Source organism: Alligator mississippiensis, chromosome 15 (assembly GCF_030867095.1).
Source record: "Alligator mississippiensis isolate rAllMis1 chromosome 15, rAllMis1, whole genome shotgun sequence".
Lineage (NCBI taxonomy): Eukaryota > Metazoa > Chordata > Crocodylia > Alligatoridae > Alligator > Alligator mississippiensis.
In genome coordinates this window covers 30747152-30753151 of record NC_081838.1, presented here as the reverse complement: position 1 = coordinate 30753151, position 6000 = coordinate 30747152, and positions in this window count along the sequence as shown.

The following is a 6000-nucleotide window of genomic DNA, read 5'->3' as shown; positions in this document are numbered from 1 at the left end:
TGAGGACAGTCGGGTCAGGGGGGTGAGAACAGGGAGACCTGGAGCCCGGACGCCTGGGTTCTCCCACCAGTGTAGCGCTGGGCAAAGGCAACAAGGCCCAGTTCATCAGAGCCAGAGCGAGGGGCCGGGAGCCTGGATGCCTGGGTTCTCTCCAGCCCTTGGGAGAAGAGCGAAGGCTGCAGGGGGATCGAAGCGGAGGGGCTGGGAGCCCAGATGCCTGGGTTGTGGGGCCTGGGGGTTGAGAGCCAGGGCCTCAGACGCCTGGGTTTGCTGAGGGCCATAAAAGTGGTGGTATGACCCGTCTCCTCTGCCCACAGGGTCTGGACTGCTCTGGACTGGATGTTTTACCGCGGCCACTTCTGCCTGAGAGGTGAGCCTGGTTCACGGGAGTCTGGGGGGGACCTGGCGCTTGAGGACAGGGATTTGGGGGGAGGGGGGCAGGGGGGCCGGGCCACAAGGTCTGGGGGCATCCACTGGAGCCTGGACCCAAGAACTGGCTTCTCTGGGCCTCACGTCGGCCATGGTTTGGTGGTTTCCTGGGCCCAGACACCTGGGTTCTCTCCCCATGCTGGGAGCTGAGACGGGGTCTTGTGGGCTAAAGCGAGGGCCCAGACACCTGGGCTCACTCCCCGTGCCAGGAGCTGAGCTGGGGTCCCGTGGGCTAGAGCACGAGGGCCTGGATTGCCTGGGTTCTCTCCACGATCTGGGAAGCAGGGTCCCAGACACCTGGGTCCTCTTCCTGCTCTAGGAGGAGGGGGCCCAGACTCCTGGACTCTCCCTGCACAGAGCTGAGTGGGGGTCTAACGGGCTAGAGCATGAGGGCCTGGATACCTCGGCTCTCTCCCTGCTCTGGCAGGCAAGCAGAGTCTGGTGGGCTGCAAACTGAGGGCCCGGATGCCTGGGTTCTCTCCCTGCTCTGGGCTCGGACACCTGGGTTCCTCGCTGGCAGCAGGCGGGGCTGAACCACGCCCCCACCCTGCATGTGCTGTGCCAGGGGTACGTGGTGTCCACATGTCCATGAAACCAGCTCCTGTCTCCTCTGCAGCCCCCTGCCCGCTTTCACTCCCCAGGGCCTGGTCCAGCCATTCCTGCATCCTTCCATCCTCCATCCCTCCCTCCATCCACCTCCCCTGCCCCCACTTCCAGTGACCAGGCTCAGGCCGCTTTCCTTTTCCTGCCTTTATTAATTTTTCACTGTGTGCCCCCACCCCCCGTACCCCCCCCCATATACATCCAGGCCTGGGCCTGCACTTCAGTTTCTCCCTGAACCGGCAACCACATTCCCCGGCCTCTTCCGAAGTCTCCTCTTTGGCCTGGGATGCATCGTCTTGCGTTTGGTACCGTGGGAGGGAAGGGGGGGTGGGGGTTTACAGCAGCACACACATGTGAGTGTGCATGTGAGTGTGCAAGGGTGGCTCCTGCCCCTCTCATGCAGCAGGTCCTCCTGGAAGGAGAGAGGAAGAGTTGGGTTGAGGGGGAGAGGAGAGAGTGGGGCCCGGCTGTACCCATGCGTGTGCACATACATGTGCACCCAGTGCTGGCACACGCGACAGCCCTCCCTCAGTGTGCAGGACTGGGGAGGGGGTGGGGGGGTTTCTGTGGATGGGTCTCTCCAGTGGGGTCTGTCTGGGGGGGACACTGCTGGGGGGGTTGGGGTGGTGTTGGGCTTTTCTGGGGGGGGTCAATGCTGGGGAGTCTCAAGGGCAGGGTTGGGGTCTCCGGGAGTATGTCCAGGGGGTCAAGGATGGGGGGCCTCTCTTGGGGGTCTGTACAGGTGGGGCTGATGCTGGTGGGCTGGGGAGTCTCTAGGGGTCTGTCAGGGGGGTCAATGCTGGGGGGTATCTTGGCAGTCTCTGGGGGACTATCCAGGGGGTCAGTGCTGGGAGGTGTCTCTGGAGTTGGGGGTTTCTGGGGGTCTGAGGAGGAGGGTCTGCTGGGGGGGTGGATGCTGGGGGGTGTCTGGGGGAGTCAATGCTCGGGGGTCTGTCTAGGGGGGTGGATGCTAGAGGTCCCTAAGGGGGTCTGCTCAGGGGTCTCTGGTGGGGGGTGGATGTGAGGGGTCCATGGGGGGTGGAAGCCAGGGGTGCCCGGGGGGGGGGGTCTGCCCCAGGGTCTCTCGAGGGAGCCTGGGGGGATGGGGGGTCCCCAGGGGGTTCTCTGGAGGCTGGGGGGTGGATGCTGGGGGTCTTCAGGGGCGGGTTCGCCTGGGAGTCTCTCAGCAGGGGTTGGGGGTGGATATTGGAGTCTCTGGGGGGGCTGCCTGGCGCCTCTGGGGCTGGGGGGGTGGATGCTGGGGGCTTAGCCCCGGGTCTCTGGGCAGGGGGCCCTGGGGGGCTCAGCCAGGGGTGTTGGTGTGGGGGTCCCAGGAGGGTGGATGCTGTGGGTGCCCAGTGGGGTCCACCCGGGGATCTCGGGTGGGGGGGGTGGATGTCGGGGGGGGGGCGCCCGCGCCGCGGGGATAATTGCTTTTGTCTGGGCGGCCGCGGGGGGGGGCGCGGGGGGGGCCGCGAGGGACGCGGGTCGCTGCTGCCGGCGGGGGGGGGCAGACAATGCCGGACGGGGGGGGGGGGAGGTGGGAGGGGGGGCCGGCCCGTGCGCAGGTGCCGCGGGGCGGGGGCGGGGGGGCAGCACCTGCATCCCCCCCCGCCCGGTGCATTGTGCGGGCCCCGGGGCGCGCCGCGCACGTGCCGCCGCCCCCCGCCCCCCCCCGGCCGGTCCCCCCCCCCCCCCCCGATGCAGCTCGTCACTCCCGGCTCCGCGACATGTTCGTCCCGCGGCCGCTGCCGGGGAGACGCGGATGGAGCCTTACGCCGGCGGCCGGTAAGAGCCCCCGATGCCCCGGTCCCCAGGATCCCCCATGCACCGGCTCCCCCAGATCCTCTGTGCACCGGCTCCCCCATGCACCAGATCCCCCGTTACATCGGGTCCCCCAGATCCCCTGTGCACCGGCTTCTCCGTGCACCGGGTCCCCCGGCTCCTCCGTGCACTGGATCCTCGGTGCGCCGGGTCCCTCATGCACCAGCCCCCCCGTTGCATTGGGTCCCCTCGATCCCCCAGATGCTCCTTGCACCAGATCCTCCCTCCGTGCACCGGCTCCCCCCCGCACCTGGTCCCCCGGCTCCCCACGTACCGGGCGGGCGCGGAGCCGGCAGCGGCCGCCGGAGCCGGAGCCGGAGCCCGGAGCTGGGCGGTCTCGGCGCAGCCGGGACTTTTATTCACGCCGGTATTGATCCGGACTGTCACCGCCCGATCGAACCGCGGCGCCGGCTCCTGCGGTCGATACGGGCGGGGGGGGAGCCGGGCCGGGAGAGGGGAGGGGACGGGGCTGCCAGCTGGGGGGTGGGGGTCCGGCTCGGGGGGCCCGGACGCCTGGCCTCCCTGGGAGGGGGTTGGGGGCCGGGGCGCCTGGAGGGGGAGCTGGGGGGTGAGAGCAGGGGGCTGGGGGACCGGACGCCTGGCTCCCCTCCAGCCCTGGGTGGGCAGCGGGTGCTGGGGGGGCTACATCAGGGGGGCCCAGGCCTGGCAGTGCACACACACGCACACACAGCGGGGGGGGGGTGCCGTCGTGCAAGTCCCACCTCCCCTGCCCCTCATGCCACGTCCCTCGCACGAGGGAGCGCCCGTGCGAGGCTGTACCTACCAGGGGCGTTGTATGTGTGCATTTCACACGCGTGTGCAAGAGTCCCCCATTGCCCCAGGAGTTTGGCAGTGCTGGAGCAGGAGGGTCACGGCCCACTCCCCCCTACAGTGGGGGGCTCGGGGGTGTCCCAGCCCCCTCCCCCATGTGCCCGTGTGCGGAGCCCCCCTCCCCCGCCCCTGAAATCACAACCGTAAAGGTCAGTGGCGCTGGGCGCTGCCATTGGCCGAGCCCCAGCCCTTTGTTCCAGCGCCGTGGCCACCCCCCACCACTGGGGGTCTGCAACCCCCTCCCCCGCCCATCCCTGAGTCCAGCATAACCCCCTTACCTCTGCCTTGGCCCCCCCCAATACATTCATCCCCCTCCGGGGCCTAGACCCCACCCCCACATCTGTCTGTCTGTGGACATGCGTGTCGCACGAGGATGTGTTGCGGGGGAGGGGGGCATGAGCACGTGCTGGGCCTCGTGTCACATGAAGGTGGCCAGGTGCTCTCGTGTGAGCCAGGGAGGTGAAACAGGGGTAGGTCTCTTAATGAAGCCTAGAGGGGGCTTTCATGGCTGGGACCCTGTTGTCCGGGCACTGGCGGGTGACACGAGTAGGCCAGGCCTCAGCCACCACTGTGCCCTAGGGGCAGGGGTTTCACACCGTGACCTCTGCCCCCCACCCCAGGGCAGCATAGGCCCCAGCAGGCAGGTGGAGATGGTGTGGGTGATGGACAGCTCCACCGATCACTCAAATACTGGTGGGGCAGCCTGGACACCTGGGTTCCCTCCGTGTACATGAATTTGGGGTGTGTTGTGTGGGGGTTGGTTCCCTGCAGAGTGGCATGGTCTATGTCCCCACCATCCATCTGGAGCTGCTCCCCCCACACACACAACATGCATGAGGATGCACACCCACACACACGTGCACACACACAGAACCCCCAGGTGTCTGGTACATGCACCCATGCACACACACAAACTCACCCCCAGGTGTCTAGGACGCGCACATACACCTCCCCCCAACAGAACCCAGGCATTCGGGACACACACACACACACACACACACACACACACAGAACCCAGGTGTCCGGGACACGTATACACATACTCAGAACCCAGTTGTCTGATGCACACATACACACACACACAAGGAGCCCAGGCATCTGGGACACATGCGCACATGCACACACACTCACATCCCCCAGTCCTGATACATGTGTGACCACACACAGAGCTTGTGCTTCCATCCCCAGGCTGACACACCTGCACTGCACACACAGGAGCTGCCATGGGCACATCCGCACCCTGATACGACACACCCAGACTTGCATGTCATGGATGCAGGGCCATGGGGACAGAGCACAAACATGGGCTCACACACTCAGGTCAAAGTCATACATAGGTGCAGTACACACATACACACACATGCACACAACCCAGGTAGGTGTTCAGAACATACACACACATGCACCCAACACCAGGTGTACACTCAACCACGCATGCACATGGACTGACTTATGCACACGCATGTGCTACACCCCCACCCCTTCTCTCCAATTCATGTACAACACAGCCTCATTACAGACCCCCTCAGTGCACAGCATTGTCCTGACATTGCGGGGGGCAGTGAGTGTACAAACATGTGCAAAAGCAGGGTGTGTGTGTGAAGGCAGCAGTGGGACTGACTAGCCAAGCGCACAACCCTCTCCCTCCCTGCCCCCCCGGTTCCCAGACCCTGCCACCCACCTGTCTGAGTGTGTGCATGTGCACACACACGTGTGTGAGGTTGCGTGCCCTGGGGAATGGCTTCGTGCACACTCAGGCCCTGTCCCCTCTCGTGCTCATGCCATCTTCTGCCTGCAGTTGTGTGTGGTTGTATTGTGCTGGGCGGTTGTGCAGTGACAGGTGGCTCTTCTGGGCCCTCTGGCTGTGCTGCGTTGAGCGGAGCTAGGCAGCTGGGTCACATCATGCAACAATGTCACGGCTGCATCGTGTTGTGTTGTGCTGCTGGGCCATGTTGTACCGCTCTTCTATGTTGTGCAGCTGTGTCACTGAGCAGGTTTGCTGGTTGTGTTATGTTGTACAGTCAAGTTGTGCAGTTGTCACGTTGTATGGCTGTGCCATGTTGCAGGGCTGTGCTGTATTGTACAGCTCTTCGGTGTTGTGCGGCTGTGCCATGTTGTGTTGCATTGCTCTTCCACATTGTGCAGTTGTGTCATGTTGTGTGGTTATTCTGTGCCATGCGGCTGTGCTGTATTGTACAGCTCTTTGGTGTTGTGAGGCTGTGCCGTGTCACATAGCTGATCCATGTTGTGCAGCTGTGCGGTTCTGTGGTTGTGTCATGCTGTGCAGCCACACCATATTGTGCAGTTTTGTCG